This window comes from Nomascus leucogenys, chromosome 5 (assembly GCF_006542625.1).
Source record: "Nomascus leucogenys isolate Asia chromosome 5, Asia_NLE_v1, whole genome shotgun sequence".
Taxonomy (NCBI): Eukaryota; Metazoa; Chordata; class Mammalia; order Primates; family Hylobatidae; genus Nomascus; species Nomascus leucogenys.
The window spans coordinates 13122900-13145196 of record NC_044385.1 but is presented as its reverse complement, the minus strand read 5'-3'; positions in this window follow the sequence as shown (position 1 = coordinate 13145196).

The following is a 22297-nucleotide window of genomic DNA, read 5'->3' as shown; positions in this document are numbered from 1 at the left end:
GAGAATTCCGATGACTTCATGACAAAGTAGCCAGTCTTGCCAAATGTCATTTAAAGAAAAAAACGAAGAAGAATCCTTACTTTGCTTGCTTGTATTTTCTTTTCTTTCTGGAATCCTGTATGTATCAGTTTTATAACTTCATTGACAACTTTCAATTGGAATTTAATTAAAAGTAAATAGAGGCCGGATGCGGTGGCTCATGCCTGTAATCCCAGCACTTTGGGAGGCTGAGTCGGGTGGATCACTTGAGGTCAGGAATTCGAGACCAGCCTGGCCAACATGGTGAAACCCTGTCTCTACTAAAAATACAAAAATGAGCAGGGTGTGGTGACCGGCACCTGTAATCCCAGCTACTCAGGAGGCTGAGGCAGGACAATCGCTTGAACTCAGGAGGCGGAGGTTGCAGTGAGCTGAGATCACGCCATTGCACTCCTCAAATAAAATAAAAATAAAATTAAAAAAAGGAAATAGAGAGCAAGTTCAGCGTTGGTCCCCAATTTCTGCAGAAAGTGCAAAAAGAGATCACTAAGGCTTGAAACAGATTTGCAAAACTTGGCAAGGGTCCCAAGATTCGTGAAAGGATATGGTGAGGCCAAACCCACTCAAAGACCTCCAAAGATACTGAGGAAGGTGTTCTCTTGCATGAGCTGGGCTTCAGAAACATTCTCTCATACTCTAGTGTCTCACACACACACACACACATACACATACACACCAGTGCCCTGCCCCAAGTAAAATTAGTTATTCTCTCCTTCACATGCCAAAGGGACAATCTTCAATGTTTCTACCCATGAAACGCTTTTGCCAGAAGCCTGAATTCATGCAAAGCATATTCATCTAGACTGAATTTTTTAATATGGTGTATATATATACATACACAATGGGATACTATTCAGCCATGAAAAAGAATGAAATCCTTCATGTGCAGCAACATGGGTGGAACTGCAGTTCATTTTATGAAATAAGCCAAGCACAGAAAGACAAATATTGTGTGACCTCACTTCTATGTGGGAGCTAAAAAAAAGTTGGTCTCGTGGAGGGAGAGAGTAGAATGATAGAGACTGGAGGCTAGGAAGGGTGGGAGAAGGGATGAAGAGAGCCTGGTTAGTGGATACAAACACACAGTTAGGTAGAAGGAATAAGTTTCAGTGTTTGATAGCACAGTGGGTTGACTATAGTTAACAATAATATATTGTATATTTCAAAATAGCTAGAAGATTTGAAATGTTCCCAACACAAATAAATGATAAATGTTCAAGGTGATGGGTACCCTACATAGGATAATTTGATCACTACACATTGTATGCTTGTATCCAAACATCACATTTACCCCATAAATATGTATAAATATTCTGTATCCATAAAAAATGCAAAACTAGGCCAGGCATGGTGGCTCATGCTTGTAATCCCAGCACTTTTGGAGGCCTAGATGGGTGGATCACCTGAGGTCAGGAGTTCAAGACCAGCCTGACCAACATGGTGAAACCACATCTCTACTAAAAATATGAAGTTAGCCGGACGTGGCGGCACATGCCTGTAGTCCCAGCTACTCGGGAGGATGAAGCAGGAGAATCACTTGAACTCAGGAGGCAGAGGTTGCAGTGAGCTGAGATCATGCCATTGCACTCCAGCCTGGGCAACAAGAGCAAAACTCCATCTCAAAAAAAAAAAAAAAAAAAAGCAAAACTAAACAAAAGGTATCTTCAGCTATTCACAGTTAGACCCATGTTGGAAAATTGAGTCAAAATAAAGCATGTGCATTCAATATATGTGTGCACATTAATGAGAACAATGTTTTTGTACTGTTGGCCCTGACCTTGGAATTAGAATGTTTTTTAAGCAGAGGGGAGATCTCTATTTGGGGTTCGATTATTGTTCAACACTGATGTTACAATAATAGTGGCTGTGGTGAGTCTCCCTGACTGATGGGACGATGAGGCACAGAGAAAGCCGGGGCAGATGGTGGGAGTGGGGTGGGGAGAGTGAGATCCCCACAGCAGCCACAGCACATGGCAGCACACAGACCCCATCACCCTAGAGCCGGAGTCAGGATTCAGTGGACTGGAGTACAGTGGCACGATCTTGGCTCACTGCAACCTCCACCTCCTGGGTTCAAGTGATTCTCCTGCCTCAGCCTCCCCAGTAGCTGGGATTACAGGCGCCCCACCCGCCACCATGCTTGGCTAATGGTATGTGAGGAAATGTAAATCCAGAGTCCTGAGCCATCAATCCTGAATTAGAATACACCACTTGTACTTCTCAAGGCATACCAGGAATTTGCATTCGTTCCATCTACTAGCATAAAATACAAATAGCTGAGGGATACTTGTGAAGGAGAAGGAGTGTCTGAGTCCATTTCCTGTTGCTTATGACAGAATATCTAAAACTGGGTAATTTATAAAGAAAAGGAATTTGAGCCAATCACAGTGGTTCATGCCTATAATCCCAACACTTTAGGAGGCCAAGGCCCAAGGAACACTTGAGGCCAGGAATTCAAGACCAGCCTTGGCAACATAGGGAGACCCCATCTCTATGAAAAAAGTAAAAAATTAAAAAATTTGCTGGGTGTGGTCGTCCCAGCTACTCAGGAGGCTAAGGTGGGAAGAACACCTTTAGCCCAAGACATTGAGGCTGCAGTGAGACATGACCACACCACTGCAGCCCAGCCTGGGTGACAGAGCAAAACCTGTCTCAAAAAAAGAAAAAAAAAAAAAGAAAAGAAAGAAAAGAAATGTATTTCTTACAATTATGGAGGCTGAGAAGTCCAAGGTCAAGGGTCTACATCTAATGAGAGCCTTCTTGCTTGTGGGGACTCTGCAGAGTCCCAGGGCAATGCAGGGCATCACATGGACAGGGGGCTGAGTGTGCTAGTGTACTCAGGTCTCTCTTCCTCTTCTTATAAAGCCACCAGTTCCACTCCCATGATCACCCATTAATCCACAAATGGATTAATCCATTCATGAGGACAGAGATATCATGGCCCAATCAGCTCTTAAAGGCCCCCCTCTCCATACTACCACTTCAAGTATTAAATTTCAACATGAAAGGGGAGAAACATTCAAATTATAGCAGGGAGGTATCTTTAAATAGATCTAAGAGGGCTCAAGACACAGGGATGAAGAACTTTGAAAGCTATAGTCTTATTCCACTAATGGTGCTACTGTACTGGCAGTTTTGAGATTGCCCATGGGGACAGTTTATTGACTATCCTTGATGATTAAATAAATAATAACTACTTATTCTTTCATGGTAGATATGATTTGTGGAGGCAACCAAGAGAAGACAGTAGAGTATAGAGGTGAAGAACTTGGATTCTTTTGGAGCAGTGGTTGGTGTCACTGGAATAAAGTCTCCCAAGGGACTGCTCTAGTCTACACACGGCAATATCACTGCTATGGCTTGAATATTTGTCCCCTCCAAAATTCATGTGGAAATTTAACTACCATTGTAACAATATTAAGAGGTAGGATCTTTCAGAAGGGATTAGGCTCTATTCCCAAGGGTAGGATTAATGCCATTATAAAGGATGAGTCCATCCCCCTTTTCTCTCTTTGCCCTCCTGCTTTGGGCCATGTGAGGACAAGGCATTGCTCCCCTCTGGAGGATGCAGTGTTCAAGGCACCATCCCGAAATCTGCCACTCCTTGACATTGGACTTCTCAGCCTTCAGAACTGGGAGCAAATTAACTTCTGTTTTTTATAAATTACCAGTCTCTGATACTCTGTTATAACAGCAAAAAATCAACTGAGATAATCACTTCCCCTCATGTTACCTTGGTGAAAACCAGCCCATGGTTCCACTAGATAGAGGGACTAGCCATGTACCAGAAAAGAAGATGAAAGCAAGTATTGAGAAGCACAACCCAAGGAATGGATCACTCCAGCCCTGTCCAGGACTCATCCTCCCAATGGAATCAACGGCAGGGAAGCGTGGTGACCCTTCTAAAACAAATATGCCTACATTGGTAACCTATCAAATCAGTGAGAAAACAGGTCTACGGTATCCCAAATGTCTCAAATGTGCATGCTTGGGTTTAGATATTTATCCAAACACCAAACCCCCAAACACCAACCCCTCAAACACCAAACCCTCCATTGAGTCTGCCCAGAATTCCACTCAGGATACTCAAAAATTCTGCTCATGTGGTTCTAGGCCACTGCCCCCTTACCCACCCCAGATTGTCCCATGGTCCTACTTTGGTAATTGCCATAATGCAATCTGCTTTTCTTCCAGGTGTGTGCAACCTATATTATGTACCTGTGATGCAAATCATGCAAAGAACCAGGTGGCTACTTTCCATTTTATCTCATGCTCTCAGCTGGTATTAAACAGACCTATCTGATTTTCCTTGTCTGTATACTTTCAGTTCTGTTTTTGGTGCTTGCCTATTATTACTTTTATATTTCATGGTTCATGTTACCACTCATCAATTTGCTCTCCTATCTTATGTCTATAAAATATCTCCAGATATGTAATAAGGAAGGAATACATGAGTGGCCTCCAGGGAATGGAACTTGGTGGAACTAGGACTGACTAGAAGGGAGATTTGAGGACATTTTAAATGTTGAACCACATGAGCAAATACTTAATCAAAATACTTTTTTTTTTTTTTTTGAGACAGAGTCTGCCTCTGTTGCCCAGGCTGGAGTGCAGTGGCACAATCTCAGCTCACTGCAACCTCCACCTCCCGAGTTCAAGCGATTCTCCTGCCTCAGCCTCCCAAGTAGCTGGGATTACAGGCACCCGCTGCTACACTTGGCTAATTTTTATATTTTTAGCAGAGATGGGGTTTTACCACATTGGCCAGGCTAGTCTCAAACTCCTGATCTCAGGTGATCCACCTGCCTCAGCTTCCCAAAGTGCTGGGATTACAGGCATGAGCCACCACACCTGGCCGTAAAAATACTTTTGAAACAATTAATAATAATGAAATTAATAATGTTCATTGTTGTGATAGGGCTAGCAAGGAGATCTTATTGGTAAGGAGAATGGGGAAAGAGGAGCCATCTGTGACCTGAAATAGAATCCCAGAGAGAAAAAGAGAGCTGCTTAAAGAACATATTTAAAAACATTTGTGGTATGATATAGAATGTGACCACCTTCCTCCCACCTCCACCAAGAAATATTTAGGAAAAGCTACAAAACCCATCAATGCTTTGGGAGTAAAGGATGTGGAGAAATTGGAACTTTCATGCACCATGGGTGGAAATGGAAGATGGCGCAGCCGCTATGAAAAACAGCATGAAGCTTCGTTAAAAAAATTAAACATAGAATTCCTATATGATCTTAAAATTTCACTTCTGGGGCTATACCCAAAAGAATGGAAAGCAGGGTCTCAAAGAGGTATTTGTGCACCCGTGTTTACCATAGCAGCTTTATTCACAATAGCCAAAAGGTAGAAGCAACTCAAGTGTCTATTGTCAGAGGAATGAATAAACAAGATGTGGTCTATCCATACAATGGAATATTATTCAGCCTTGAAAAGGAAGGAAATTCTCACACATGCTATAATGCGAATGAACCTTGAGGACATTATGCTAAGTGAAATAAGCCAGTCACAAAAGAACAAATGCTGTATGATCCCACTGACATGAGGCATCGAGAATAGTCAAATGCATAGAAACAGAAAGTAGAAGAGTAGTAGGGGGGCGGCTGGTGTGAGGGTGGGGAAAGAATGGGGAGTTAATGTTTCCTGGGTATAGTTTCAGTTTTGCAAGATGAAAAGTTTTGGGGATGGATGGTGGTGATGATTGCAGAACAATGTGAATGCACTTAACCCTACTGAGCTGCACACTTAGAAATGGTTGCAGTGGTAAATTTTATGTTATGTGTGTTTACTACAGTTTAATTTTTTAATTTAAAAAATACTTTATATGTTGTGTGGTGTGTGTGTGTGTGAGAGAGAAAGAGAGAGAGAGACAAATGTTGGGTTGCTTGGGGGTGGGGGCAATGGCGGGTGATAATGTACTAAGCCTAGATACAAAGCAAGGGCAAGATGACCTGTAACATCTGTGTGACATCTCTAGGACAATCCTTTGGCAAATGATGAGCAGTGCTCAGGTAGTTTATTTGGCTCCAAAAGTATCCTGAACCTCCTCCAGCAGTGCTGCAACTCCTGGCACCCAGCATGGTGTCGCATGCTTCTTAGTTGATAGAAAAAATCGCCTGCCTTGGAGGATATATAGTGTGGCTTCTGACATCTTCCTTGTTTGTCTTGGAGTGAGACTTCCCTTCCTTCCCTTCCCACATCTGCTCAGTCATTCAGGCAGTAACTATTTGTCCGTGCACACCATGGGCCAGGCTCTGTGCTAGACACAGGGGATTGAGAGGTGAACACAGCAGTCGCTGCCTGCAGGAGGCTCCCAGTCCAGCAGGAAAGACAGACAAGCAGACAAGCACCTGCCACAAAGCAGGAGGCACATGATGATGGGTGGCACTAGGAGCTAAGGGGACACGGGGCATTGCAACACCCCATATCCAGAGTCATCTGGAGGGCATGGAGAGTGTCCCCAGAAGCGGGACACTCACAGTCCAGCTGAGAGCTGAGCTCCTATGGAAAATTCGGAGTTATTCCTGAAAAAATAAAATAAATAAAATAAAATAAAAAGGCCAAACTTAGAGGGGAGATTAAGGAATAAGAATACAGAGGTGCGGCTACTCAGAGAACAGCACTGTGGGGTCTAGAAGAGATCCAAGAGAGGACACGGTGTCTTTAAGGAACAAAGAGAAAATAGTAGCACTAAAGCGTGGAGCACCAGGGGAACTGTGCTGAGGCAGGAAGTCCCCAGGCACTGAGGGCCTTAGCATCTGTTTAGGAGCAGCCGGTCACCATGCCAGGGACAGTGGGAAACATCTGAAGTACTCAAACAAAGGAGCACCCTAATGCCATTTGCAATTCTAAATGAACAACGGAAATGCACCTTGAGTTGGAAGAGTGTGCGGCTGGTGTGGATGTTGGGGGATCTGTGTATTAGTTCCTTGTGGCTGCTGTCACAAATTACTACAAACTTGGTAGCTTAAAACAACAGAAGTTTATTACTTCACAGTCCAGGAGGACCGAAGTTGGAAATCTGTTTCACTGGGTTCAAATCAAGGTGTTGACAGGGCCAAGCTCCCTCCAGAGGCTCTAGCAGAGCTCTCTGTGGCTTCTGGTAGCTGCAGGCATTCATTGGCTTGTGGCGCATCCCTCCAATCTCCACCTCCATCTTCATTATCACCTTTACTGTGTGTCCCATCTCCTGCTCCTGCTGCCTTTTCCTTGTAAGGACACTTATGATGGTGTTTAGGACCCACCTGAATAATCCAGGATAATTTTCTCATCTCAAAATCTTCATTTAAACCCTTGTACACTGTTGGTGGGAATGTAAGAAGGTACAGTCACTATGTAAAACAGTATGACAGTTTCCCAAAAAAATTAAACATAGAATTACCATATGGTCCAGCAATTCCTTTCCTGGGTATAGGCCCCAAAGAACTGAAAGCAGAATCTAAGGAGATATGTGTACACCCATGTTCACAGCAGCACTATTCACAATAGCTACAAGGTGAAAGTAATGCAATGTCCATCAACGGATGAATAAATAAATGTGCTATATACACACAACGGCATATGATTCAGCCTTCAAAAGGAAGGAAATTCTCTCATACACTTCAGAAATAAGCCAGTCACAAAAAGGCAAAGACTGTATGAGTCCACCTTTTTATTTCATTTTACTTTTGAGACAGGGTCTTGTTCTGTCACCCAGGCTGGAGTGCAATGGTATGATCCTAGCTCATTGCAGCCTCTGACTCCTGGGCTCAAGTGATTCTCCCACGTCAGCCTCCCCGTTAGCTGGGACCACAGGTGTGCACCACCACACCTGGTATATTAGTCCGTTTTCACACTGCCAATGAAGACATACCTGAGACTGGGCAATTTACAAAAGAAAGAGGTTCAATGGACTCACAGTTCCACATGGCTGGAGAGGCTTCACAATCACGGCAGAAGGCAAGGAGGAGCAAGTCACATCTTACATGGATGGTGGCAGGCAAAGAGAGAGCCTGCGTAGGGAAACTCCCATGTTTAAAACCATCAGATCTCGTGAGACTTATTCACTATCCCAAGAACAGCACGGAAAAGACCTGCCTCCATGATTCAATTACCTCCCACCGGGTTCCTCACATGACACTTAGGAATTGTGGGAGTTACAGCTCAAGATGAGATTTGGGTGGGGACACAGCCAAACCGTATCACCTGGCTAATTTTTAAATCTTTGGTAGAGACAAAGTCTGACTAGTTGCCCAGGCTGGTCTCGAACTCCTGGGCTCAAATGGTCCTCCTGCCTCAGCCTCCCAAACTACTGAGATTGCAGGCGTGAGCCACTGTGCCGGGCCTCATTCCACCTAATATGAGCTATCTAGAGTAGTCAAATGCATAGAGAGAGAAAGTGGAAGAGTCGTTGCCAGGGGCTGAGGAGAGAGAGAAATGGAAGTTATTGTTTAATGGGTACAAAGTTTCAGTTCTGCAAGACAAAAAGAGCTCTAGAGATGGACGGTGGTGATGGTCACACAACATAGGAATATACTTAATGCCACTGAACTCTGCACTTAGATGAAAAAACTGGTCAAGTCTATGTTATAGATTTTATCACAATTGTATAATTTTTTTTAAATTCCTTAACTTAATCACATTGGCAAAAACTTTCCCACGTAGGGAACATTCACTGTTTTCTGGCAATTGGCACTTGATATCTTTGGGGCCACTATTCAGACTGCTACAGTCACTTAGGAGACTACTGCAGTGGTCCAGAGAAGAAGTGATAGAGGCATGAACTAGACCGCAGGCAGTGGGGATTCTAGAGCTGCCAGGAGGCACTGCTGGTGGTAGCTGGGAACCCGGCAGGAAGAGTGATGCCTGGCACCCTGGTTTCTGGCTGGGGCAACTCGCAGAAACTCTCAGGAATGCTGAGAGAAGAGCAGATGGAGGGTGGGATCAAAGGGGAGACTGGTGTTGGGGAAGAGGGTGAGATGAGTTTTAGACACATTTGCAGGTGTCGACCAAAAGCTGGGCCACTGAGCAGAGACCTGCCTACATCTTGAGGCCCCACACAAAGGTCTTGTCCCAAATGGGTGAGCCATGGCAGAGTGGGGATGCTATGGAGGGAGGAGGCAGCCACAGGCAGGGCTTGGGGATAGTCTGGAAAACAGAGAATGAGAGGAGTCAGGGCAAAGAGGCGAGGTCTGTGGAGGTGCCGCAGGAAGGTGTTGGGCACTGGCTCCAACGGAGAGCCGGGAGCTCGGGAAGATTCAGGTGGCTGGACCCGGCCAGGGGGCAGACGCGGAATAACAATGGCCTTCCGTGAGGGCAAGGCCATCTGTAGCAAAGTGTCCACCCTCCATGCCAAGCCTCCCTCCCAAACATCCCTTCTGATTTCCCATGCTATGAGGGCCTGGGCACTGGAGCCCTTAGAGAGAAGATCCATCGGAGGAGGGAAGGTGGGGGGACCCACGTGGCTCAGGTTAAACTTACACCTGGCCTTGCATGGAGAAGTCTTGGCGAACTTCTGAACAACAAATCAAGTTACAGATGGCTGAAACAAAGGGTAGTTTCCCAGGAGCCGCTGAGACCATCAGTAGGGGGCCTGTAGACTTTCATCCAAGTCAGACTCAACTGTATCTTTTTTTTTCCAATTTTTTAAAACTTGTAGTAAAATACACATAACAGAAAATTTACCATCTTAACCTTTTTTTTTGAGACAGCATCTCACTCTGTCACCCAGGCTGGAGTTCAGTGGTGCGATCTCAGCTCACTGTAACCTCCGTCTCTGGGTTTCAAGTGATTCTCCTGCCTCAGCCTCCAGAGTAGCTGGGATTACAGGCGCCCGCCACCACGCCTGGCTAATTTTTGTATTTTTAGTAGAGACGGGGTTTCACCATGTTAGCCAGACTGGTCTCAAAACTCCTGACCTCAAGTGATCAGCCCGCCTCCGCCACCCAAAGTGCTGGGATTACACGTGTGAGCCACTGTGCCTGGCCTCCATCATAACCATTTTTAAGCACATTGTTCAGTGGTGTGACATGCGTTCCCACTGCTATGCAGCCATCGCTGCTAACCATCTCCAGGCACTTTCATCTTGTAAAATTGAAACTCTGCACCCATTCAATAATAACTCCCCACGTCCCATTCCCCTCAACTGTATCTTTTTAAAGTGCTTTTCCCAGTGAAGTTTCTAACATTGCTAAAGAACATAAAATATAAAGAAATGGCCATGCAGCAGGGGCTTTTTACCCTGCAGAATGCCCACTAAACTGTTTTTGTATGTTTAATTTTTTTAACCAAGGAAATAGGGGATGCCCAAGATTTGGTCCCCAAACCAGAAAGACTGTGGGTTCCTTGCATCAAGCCGGGGGTTTTAGTCAACTCCCCCATGGGGACTCTGTCGGCCCACTCCACCTCGGGTGTTCCCCCGCCCCTGCCTTTTCCTCTCTCACCTCCTCCATCTACCCCTCTCAGCCTTGCAGTCGGCCTGCCTCTCCTCTGGTTGCTCTGTTTGTAGGGAGGGTCTGCTTGAAGGGAGTTCCCATTCTCTCTCACCCAGAGTCAAGGCTCTTGACTCCATTGTACCTAAAAAGCTCCTGAGGAATTTGACAAGGCCCCACCCTCAGAGATAAGGGGTGAAGCCCAGGAATCTGTATTTTTAAGAAGCATCCCAGGTGATCCTGATACTTGCACACACCCCCACACACACCCACGCTGACTACCCACACACTTCCATGGCTCAGAAGTCTGCAGGACCCACAGCAGGTATTCAGGACTATTTGTTTCAATCCACACCTGAATCGCTGCACGATTATGCTCAAGTCCCTTGGAACACCTAGCCTGCCATCTGACAGCTTCCCACCCAGAAACCACATAGTACAGTAAAAAACAGAAAAAAAGAAAGCCGTTAGACCCCAGTGAATGTTATTTTTAATGAAAGTGGTGCATTTTGACTCACAATGTTGAAACCAGATTATAAATGAGTCATCAGTGAATCGACCACAAAGAGTCTTTGCGGAGGTGATTTACAGGAGAGCTCTGATGTCTGCTGTCCCCTGCACACGCTTCACAGAGATGCTGTCAGACGCAGAGCTGGTCTGGGGCATCTGTTGCCGCGTCAGCTCAAAAGGACGCTGTGTTGTCACCAATGGGATTCCCCAGCCCAGGCGGTGTTGCGGTCCCACCCACACAAGGAAGGCAGCCATCACTGAACAATGCTTGTGGTTACATCATCATTGCTGGTTTCCAGGTAGTGACTAGCAGATACTGGAGAGAGACAGGCCATCTGCTCTTCCTGTGCGCCTCAGCTCCTCCCTCATACCCACATCCTCTCGCCTAGTCTTCTAGAAGCAGCCCCTCTGCAGACAGACCAGCAGGACTGAAAGCTGGACAGACTCGAGCTGGAGAGCCAGGTGGAACAACCTGGCCAGAAAGAGTCTGGCCGCAAAGAGTCCGGCCACAGCCCCGCTTTCCTCATCTCTAAAATGTCCACGTGGCTGCCTGCCCTGCCCGGCTCAAGGGAATGCTGCAAGGCTCTCATGGAAACCATGCTTGTGAGGGTTTTGAGGACTGTCATAGCCCGTCCCAAGGTCAGAGGACAGTAGAAAACAAAAAACTTGCTTTCAGAGGGTGCTTTCAACAGTCAGCAGCCTCTGCCGCGGGCAAAGCCAGACAACTAAAAGGGAATGAACCAGCAGAGTAGGGTGGGGGTGAAATGCTCCACCTCCAACCCAGAAAGGAGACACCAATGCTCATGTTTCTCCTTAGAGAAACAGGCAATGTTTGAACAGGAACAATGATGTCAGAGGGTCAGTCCACACACAGAACACCCCATCTCCATGCCGATGGGGGACTGTCTTGCTGTTGAACTGCACCCCTGGGGCTCTCCGGGACACGCCACTGGTGGCCACACTTAGGAAAATAAAGAAAAGCCTTCAAAAGGACCCTTCTGCTCATTTAGGGAATGCACAGGCCTGCTAGCTCCTGCTTGCCTGCTCAGAGCTGCCTCCACTGGGGCAGGAATCTGCAGCCAAGAAAATCTCTGACAACCCCAGGGACAGAAGGGTCAGTCTGGGGGACCATCGACCAACCCAGCAACCCAGATTAGCCTGCTCCACCAGGAACTCTGTGTCCAGAGAGCAGGATCTGCCACAAGCAAAACTAGGCCTCACGTGCTGTTCCTCAATAGCAACTAGAAAGCATGTGACCCAGAAAACCTTCAAAGAAGGCCAGAAATTCATTAAATCTGCAGAGAAGGGAAAAAGGGCGGGGAAGAGGAAAACACTGTTTAGCAAAGCCAACTGAATCCCTCTTCCATACATCACAGATGCAGGACCAGTCTCAGCATTCAAGAGGAAGAGAAAAATGAAAACAAAAACCAATCTGGAGGTGAATGTCAGCCTTCCCCTCAGTGGTTCTGGGTCCTTTGGAAGGCCATATTGTCCCTGGACCTCTCTTGCTTCAGTGGCCTTCCTGCCAGGATTGCCATAAGGATTAAATGGACTCATATATGTGTTGTACCTACACAGTACCTGAAACATACTAAACATCCAATAAATGTTGGTTTCTTGCTACAAGAAATTGTAAAATATGGGCACAAATTCCTCCTACCTTGTTAAGCACACCCCTTGGCAATGACTTAGCTGCTACTCCCATCAAGAGTTGTGGTCTTTGTCCCTACCCCTTGAATCCGGGCTAGACTGGGACTTGCCTCAACCAGTAGAATTTAACAAAAGTAACAGTGTGTGACTTCCAAGGCTAGCCCTTGCCGCTTCCACTTTTGCCTTCTTGGAATGTGGCCCAGAGACAACCATCTAAGGAAGCTGATCTAGGCCACTGGAAGAGGGGTGGGCAGATGGAGAAGTGATGTCCCCCAACCAGCTGCCAGTCACATGAGAGAGGACATCTCAGATCTTCCGGCCCAGCTGAGCATTCAACTAAATGCAGTCACATGAGTGAGCCCAAGCAAAACCAGCAGAACTGTCCCGACAACTCATAAAATCAGGAAAATAATCAATTCTTGGTTTTTTTGTTTGTTTTTTGAGATGGAGTCTCTGTTGTCAGGCTGGAGTACAGTGGTGCAGTCTCGGCTCACTGCAACCTCTGCCCCCTGGGTTCAAGCGATTCTCCTGCTTCAGCCTCCTGAGTAGCTGGGACTACAGGCGCCCGCCACCATGCTTGGCTAATTTTTTGTATTTTTAGTAGAGATGGGGTTTCACCGTGTTGGCAAGTGTGGTCTCAATCGCTTGACCTCGTGATCCGCCCACCTCGGCCTTCCAAAGTGCTGGGATTACACTGTTGTTTTAAGTCACTAAGCCTTGGGATGATTTAGTACGCAGCAAATTCTTACTGAAATACCTTTCTTATTTCCACCTCTAAAACATCTTCCCCCTTGGGCATTCTTGGGTTTCCCTTAGCCACACCACATCTGGTAGATTATTCGATGAAAAACTAAGAGTTTACGGGGACCGGGAACTATGGTTTTCACAGTCATCAAGTCACTTTTATGCCCACATGTTATGATAATTAATCAATCAAACAATGAAGCAGCATCTGCGAACCCAGGTTGATAATTGGCAAGTCTGCCTATTCTACCTTTAGAATAGATGACAAATTCAATGACTTATCTCCAATTCCACCACAATCTCTCACCTGGATTATTGTGTTACCCTCCTAGTTGGTCTCCCCCTTCTATTTATGTCTCTCTACACGTTGCTCTTCTCCACAATGAAACCAAAAAGATTTTTGAAATATATTCACTCATGCATTCACTTCTTCAACAAAAATTTAATTTTTGGCCAAGAATATCTTCCTCTGTGGGAGCGCCTCTGCCCGGCCGCCCCATCTGGGAAGTGAGGAGCGCCTCTGCCCAGCTGCCCGCTCTGGGAAGTGAGGAGCGCCTCTGCCTGGCCACCCATCGTCTGGGATGTGAGGAGCGCCTCTGCCCGGCCGCCACCCGGTCTAGGAAGTGAGCAGCGTCTCTGCCCGGCCGCCCCGTCTGGGAAGTGAGGAGCACCCCTGCCTGGCCACCCCGTCTGGGATGTGGGGAGCGCCTCTGCCCAGCCGCCCCGTCTGGGAGGTCTACCACAGAGGCCAGAAGCAATGTGGGGGCTGGACGTGGTGGCTCACGCCTGTAGTCCCAGTACTCTGGGAGGCCAAGGCGGGTTGATCACTTGGGGCTGGGAGTTCAAGACCAGCCTGGCCAACATGGCAAAACATATGAAAAATACAACTGACAAACCAATCAACTAACCAAGCGACAACACGACAGGTCTACCCTGGAGTCATACTCTAATTTTTTCTATTTTCCTCCCTTTCTTATCCTTTATCCCACTTTCTTTTTCTTCCTCTTCCTTCTCCTTCTTCTTTGTCAAATAGAGGATTGAGTTATTATCATTGATCCATACAAAGTCCCTCTCTCATTTATTTTCTTTAATTCCCACCCCCTATTTCTATTCCCCGTCTTCCCATGTGCAACCTTCCTAATATGTTTCATATGCATCTTTCTGTTTGTATGTACTTTTAGAAAATGTTTATTGTTTTGTGTGCAAAAAAAAATTTTTAAAAAAAGAATATCTTCCTCTGTGGAATTTACATTCTAGTTGACATTTGAGAAATTAATAAGTTAATGAATAAAATATATGATGTGATACACTCAGCAAAAAATAAGGCAGGAAATGAAGAGGCATGGATAGATGGTGTTGGGAGGGGTAGCAGTTGTGAGTAAGGCAACCAGGGAAGGTTTCAATGAGAAGGTGACGCTTAAAGACCAATGGAATGGCAAGTGTAAGCACCCTGAGACAGAACCATTCCTGGCATACTGCAGAAATAGCAAGGAGGCTAGTGTGGCTACACAGAATAAGCAAGGGAGGCGCACCACTGCACTCCAGCCTAGGCGACAGATTGAGACCCTGTCTCAATAAATAAGTAAATTAGCAAAGGGGAGAGTTAGGATGAAATGAGTTCAGAGAAGTAACAGGGAAGGGAGGTGGAGAAAGTCAGATTACACACCACCTTGTAAACCAATGTAAAGACTTAAGCTTTTGCTCTAGTGGTATGGAGAGCCATTAAAGCACTTTCCCCAGAGGAGTTACATGATTTGATGATGTATATTTTATTAGTACCACTCTAGACAATGTATTGAATACAAACTGAAGAATATTCTGAGATGATGCCTATCACATAATTTTTTAATGTCCCCAAATACTAACATCAAAAATAGGTAGTACACCCGGGCGTGGTGGCTCAGGCCTGTAATCCCAGCACTTTGGGGGGCCAAGGCAGGCGGATCACTTGAGATCAGGAGTTTGAGACCAGCCTGGCCAAGATGGTGAGACTCTGTCTCTACTAAAAATACAAAAATTGGCCGGGCGTGGTGGTGCATGCCTGTAATCCCAGCCACTCAGTAGGCTGAGGCAGGAGAATCGCTTGAACCTGCAAGGTCAAGGTTGCAGTGAGCTGAGATTGTGCTACTGCACTCCAGCCTGGGCAACAAAATGAGACTCTGTCTCAAAAGAAAAAAAAAAGGGTAATACAAGTACTAGAGAAGAGCAAAATCAAAAATCCATTTGCCATATTTGTCACAAAACTACCTAACAAAGTATCCCCATGGTTTCCAAAATACAAGTGGATGGGGCAAAACCACCAACAGATCCCTGCTCTGGGTAGAATTAACATCTGTACAAAAGGAAGCAAAGGTGGAGTCGGTGCATGTGACAGACCTGAGAATCCCCAAATACCCAAGAGGACTCAGTGGAAAGCTGAGAGTCAGTTTGAGAATATGAGCTAAAACGGGAAGGGTTTTGCCCACTCATATACTGGGTGAGTTGAAGGAGTCAGCAGTAAAGGTCTGAAAAGGCTAGAACTGTCTGAGAAAGTCCCATAAATTCTAAAAACTAACCAACCAAAACTCCTTCTGTGACAAAGCCTCACACTGAGAAGAAACTTCTAGGAATAGGACCCAATTTGAGCAACACATGGGGCAAGAGAGACAAAAGAAAGAGACAAAGGAAAGGGTAAAAAGGGGGTAAGAGGAACACAGAGCCTAGAGACCTCGAAAAGTGTGCCACCACATTCCTAAACACTGTGAAAACAACAGAAGAGAGAACTTTAGAGCAGTGAGGCTTTAAAAAAAAAAAAAAAAAAAAAAAAAAAAAGCCAAGTAGCTCTGTAACTTCTAAAGAGATTCACAGAAACTAGTTTATATTAAAATTTTCCACAGAAAACTATTAAAGGCAGGCACGGTGGCTCACACCTGTAATCCCAGCACTTTGGGAGGCCAAGGCAGGTGAATCATTTGAGGTCAGGAGTTCAACATCAGCCTGGCCAACATGGTGAAACCTCACCTCTACTAAAAATAAAAAAATTAGCTGGGCGTGATGGTGTGTGCCTGTAATTCCAGCTACTCAGGAGGCTGAGGCAGGAGAATTGCTTGAAACTGGGAGGTGGAGATTAAAGTGAGCTGAGATCATGCCACTGCACTCCAGCCTGGGCAACAGAGCAAGACTTTGTCTCAAAAGAAAGAAAACTATTAAAGTCAAATAATATATAGTTATTTAGGAAAAAAAGATAAAAGTTACAGAATCACATCCTTACAGACCATAAAACAGATCATAAAGACATGCCTACAAAATGAATGAAATCCACAGCTTATTTCAAAACAAGCTAAAAGATCAACATAAATTAGAGCAAGAAAAACTGAGAAGTAAAATGATAAAATTCAGGGAAGTATTAGGAATTTTAAAAATCGCATTAGAAATTATTGTTAAATTAAAAAGAAGGCAAGAGGGCATAAATCCAGTGGATAATTCCTTAAGAGAAATAGAAAGTATAAAGTAAAAAAAAAAGTTATATTAAAATAAATGAAGAAAGAATTAAGAGGGATTTGAAAGAAATTAACAAATACAGAAGATAGACAAAGAAGATCCAACATTTGTGTAAAAGGAGTCCCCAAACGAGAAAACCAAAGTGACGAAAAGAACACAAACTAAAAACTACAATGGAGTGAGAGAATTTTTCTGAAATTAATTTCTAAAGATTTGAGACTACATAAGTCAGAATCACCCCAATAGAAGCAACATCAAAATACATTCTAATAACATTTTTATACTTTAAAGAAAAATATAAAATCCCTTGGACATCCAGGAATGAAGAGCGCGCCGCTTAGAAGGGAGAGAAAACCAGGTCATCCTCAGACTTCTCAACAGCCACACTTTGCGGCAAGAGAATAGATGGAAAGAGGGTGAGGATGGAAGCAGGGAGAACTGATAGGAGGCAGAGCCAACTGGACTTCTTGGTCGATCAAACATGGGATGTCAGAATACCTGAGCAGCTAGGATGAAGTTTCCATTGATGCCATTGGGTAGACTGTGGGAGGCAGTGGTTTGGGAGCCAAGAATAAGCTAGTAGTTTGTGCATACTATGTCTTAAATGTCTACTAATAATCCATATGGAGAGCTGAGTAAGCAGCTATATAAAGAATCTGGCATTTGAAGCTGAGGTCTGGGTTAGAAATTTATATTTGGAAAAGATCAGCATATGGAACCTGGGTAAAATCAATGAGGGAGTGAGTGAGGAGAATATATCCCTATTCAAAACTTCACATTGGCTTTTAACAAAATATAAACCCTTTATCTTGACCAATAAAGCCCTACATGTGGCTCCCTCTCACGCCTCATCTCCTATCACTCTCCACCCCACTCCAGGAGCTCTAGGCACATAGGCCACCTTGCTATCCCTGAGTAACTTCACTCCCACCTCAGAGTGTTTACATTTGCTCTTCCCTATGACCAGGACATGTTCCCTCAGATGTCTGCATGCCTGCATGCTGACATCGTTCAACTCTCTGCATAAATGTCAGCTCCTCAGAGAAGTCTTCTGATACCTTATCCAAAATATCTGCCCCCAATCCCAAACCCACCGCTCTCACTCTCTAACCCCTTTATCTGCTTTATTTTTCCATTATTCATAGGTTCCTTTTTCAGTTTCTATTGCTGCAAAACAAATTACCCCAAAACTTAATGGCTTATCACAGCCATTTCACTAGGCACACGGATTCTGTGGGTCAGGAATTTGGACAAGGTGCAGAAAGAATGCCTTGTCTCTGCTCTACAATGTCTGGGGCCTCAACAGGGAAGGCTCAAAGGCTGGGGTGACTCGGCAGCTAGGGTTTTGAATCATCCGAGCGCTTGTGCACTCCTGTGTCTGGCATCAGAGCTCAGCTGACTCAAAGACTGGGAATGCTGGCCAGAGATCTCCACATGGCCTCCCCGTGTGGCTTGGCTTCCTGACAGCATGGCCGCCTCAGGGCAGTCAAACTTCTTACTTGGTTACAGAGACCCAAGAGCAAGTGTCCCAGCAAACATGGAGGAATCTGCATTGCTTTTCAAGACCCAGCTTCAGGAGCCATACAGTGTCACTTCCCCAACAATTTACAGGTCAAAGTAGTCTCAAGCCTGGCAAAAGGAGGAACACAGACGCCATGTCTCAACAGAAAAAGAATCAAAGAATGTCGAGGCTCTGTCCCACCATACTGCCTGAGAAAAGGTTGAGCTCTTCTTCCCAAGTGTGCTACTAGATGCCTGTGGAAAGAATGAATTGTCTCCTTAATATCTGTCTGTTGACCTATGATTGTCTTGCTCTCACTCTCTCCCCTTACCCTGGAGACAGGACTCTGAACTCCAAGCTGCTCTAGTACATATCAAGTCTTGATATAAGATCTTGACTCCACAAAATGGAGAACACAGTCGTTCTCTCTTTACAGCAGGGCTCCTAAATCTGTCAACAGCCCCCTCCTCCATAATGAATGGTCCATGTCCATTTTACAATCTGGTCCCTTAATTCCCTGTAACTTCTTGTCAGGACTTCTTAAAAGGATGAAATACTTTTCTGAATATTGGAAAAACCCACAAAAACACAACAGAAGAATTAAACAAGTTCACAGAAGCTCATTCACAGTGTCATTTGATTAAAAATAATTGAACAAAGAAAATTAATTCCAGGCAGAACTGAGTAGTTAGTTTCCTAAATTGGAAAAAAATTCTTCTCTTTCCACCATTAAAGCCCCTAAAAATGCCACCAAGATTGTTGAATAACATTAACTTGAGACGGGAAACCACATGACTTTACGCCCACACACTCACCCTTTGGCCTGGGCATGCTTGATTCAAGAGAAGAGTTACATGTGCCTGAGCACCTCCCATCAAGTTTTAGAAGCTTTGCATTGCACTGACCAAGAGTTTCTCTTGGATTATAGCTAAGGCTGGGCATAAGCTTGTGTGCAATCATGGGACAGAAAGAGGGAGAGACTGTATCCCAAAGGGAGATCAAATTAACCAAAACAAAGAAAGGGAAGGACCAGACCCAAACCCAGATCCCACCGGCAAGCTAGAACATGGCTTGGGTTGTCTGGAAGCAGTTCCCAGACAGAAACCTCAGTGTGGTGAATCAGTTTCCTTGGACATCAAGGGGATAAAGAATCTGCTGTAGAGACAGAACATATTTATTCAAGGAATGGCTATGAGAATCGGGCATAAGCAGCGGTGGGTGGAAAGAGGATCGAGTATGTGGCAAGGAAAAGCCACCATGAATCCCCAGTCTAGACACTAATCCCATAACCAGAGAGAAGCAAACTATCTAGAGGAAAGGGCATGTTTGGGAGAACAGGGCCAGTTGAGCATAGCTCTGAAATGACCGGTCGTGAGACCCGAGTCAGGTATTGCAAGACAAATCTTTTAAAATCACAGAGAGGAGAAAATAGACATAATTAAAGAAGACAAATGGTAGTCTACACACAAATCTTCTTTTCTGTCCTGTAAATCAAATTCCACTATAAACAATGCCATAAGAAAATGTCTACTCCTCTAAATAGCAAAGATTTCCAAGTACAAAAAAGAAGGCCCCCTTACATCAAGCAATGCAATTACATCCACAGCATGAAAGCAATGTTCAGAGAATCTTGTATTATTCAGGACGATCATCCATTATCGTGAGACTGATGGCATGCGTCCCCACTCCCGGGCAAGGGAGAAAAGAAGATTGATCAGCAATGTCCTGCAGTATTCACTTTGAAAGGATAACACTTTTCCTGTTTTGTCACACACCCTGCTTCTTAAAGGTAGGTCCCAATTCCCTTGTGACCAGCCCTACAAATGCCTAGCAAATGCAAGGATACTTTTGGCTGCAGCAATTATTCGCAGGGGATGGAGCTCTGGCCTACTCTCCCTTTAAGTGTTTTCAGGCCGATCCCAGTGGCTCACGCCTATAATCCCAACACTTTGGGAGGTCAAGGGAGAGGATCACTTAAGGCCAGGAGTTCAAGACCAGCCTGGACTACACAGCAAGACCCCCCCCCATCTCTATAAAAACTAATTAAAACAATAACAGGGCATGGTGGTACACACATGCATGTGGTCCCAGCTACTTGGGAGGCTGGGGGGTGACAGATGGGGGAAAATCACCTGAGCTCAAGAGTTCGAGTGAGCAGTGAGCTCTGATCCCACCACTGCACTCCAGCCTAGGTGACAGAGCGAGACATTGTCTCTAAATAAATAAATAAAAATAGGTGCCAGGTGCGTCGACTCATGCCTGTAATCCCAGCACTTTGGGAGGCCGAGGCAGGAGGATCACCTGAGGTCAAGAGTTCGAGACCAGCCTGACCAATATGGCGAAACCCCGTCTCTACTGAAAATACAAAAAAATTAACCGGGCGTGGTGGTGGGCACCTGTAATCCCAGCTACTCAGGAGGCTGAGGCAGGAGAATTGCTTGAACCTGGGAGACGGAGGTTGCAGTGAGCCGAGATTGCGCCATTGCATTCCAGCCTGGGTGACAAGAGCGAAACGTTGTCTCAAAAAATAAATAAATATAATTTAAAATTTTTTAAAAGTGTTTTCATACTGAAGAAACAACAGCAGCTCATATTTGCATCCCATTTTCACGCTTGGGAGGCATTTTTACCTACATGATCTCAGTCGATTCTCCCAAAAACCATGTGAGGTCAGGATAGCCCAGCCTGGTGTGACTCACACGTGCACACACTTAGCTAGAGCGCTCTGTCTCTCCTTGGGGAAGGGAAGGCACTTGTCCCTCCCTGACCTTGCTGTGGACTAGGCCCTCTTTGTCCTCCAGGAAGACAAACAAGTCTTTGTGGATCTAAGGTCTTAGGGGCCACTTTAGTGGGAGTAGGGCTTTTGTGGAAAGGGGGTCCAGTCTGAAGAAGGAGTGAACTCAGATGTGTTAAAGGGACTCAGTCACCAGGTCTAGGAACCTATAGGTCGTTGGGGGCCCCTAAGTTCCAGAGGCAGTGCCAGGTTACAAGGAGCAATGCCGGGGAGTTGAGTGCCCGAAGGGTGGATGGGAGGAGAGTGCCACATCTTGCACGGAAAGGGATGCCTGCTTGCAGGGGCAAGGGTTGCCCCCAGTTGGAACTCCTCCAGGGCTGTGATGTGAGGTCTCACTGACTGATTTTTCTGTTCCCTGTGGAGCAGGACCATCAGTGTCTCCCCACAAGTATGATCAATATCCTGCCAGTGCTTTGAGTGCCCCCGACAACATCAGTGCAAATTGCTCAACCACCCCACAGCATCCCAGACACTTGGAAGTCTTATCAGAACCCTGGACACCCAGCAAGGATGGGAGCAAGAGCTGCCATTCCTGTTCTTTGGGGCCAGATGGGCACCCTTTAGGTCACCCCAAACCAAAGACAGATGGGAGTCGACGCTTCCTTTTCATCGGCATTATTACTGTTATTATTATTATTACTCCATCTTCACTGAAAAGTTGTTAAGGTGGAAAGAAGTTAAAGCCAGGATCTTATAGCCAGTGGATGACACCAGCCCTTTGACTCTCGGGCCCTGATTGCTTTATTATACCAGGCTCCTGCCCCAAAGGTGAACTATGCCAATGACTTGGGCCTCTGTTTGTTCACTTTAAAAATGTAAGGAGTAGAGAGAGGTCCTATACTCTCTCCATCCCCCGCTATCCTAGACCCATGATTCTCCAGCCCTGGGGTCCTGACTTGGAGGCGGGCGGCAGGCGTACTCCATATCTCCTGCAGAATGAGCACAGGCCCTCTGAGTACCTTCTCCTCCTCAGAACAGCACTTCCTTTGTCCCTGTTAGGAGCCTGCTTTATAAGGTGAGGGACCTTCTTTTCATAATGAAGCCCTTTTTAATTCTGAAAGAAAGTAAAAACCTGTGCTTGCAAAGAGTCCCAGACAGACCCAGCTTACACCGAGCTCCTTGGAAGTTGATAGCATTTCCACGCAGCCCCAGGTGCAGTC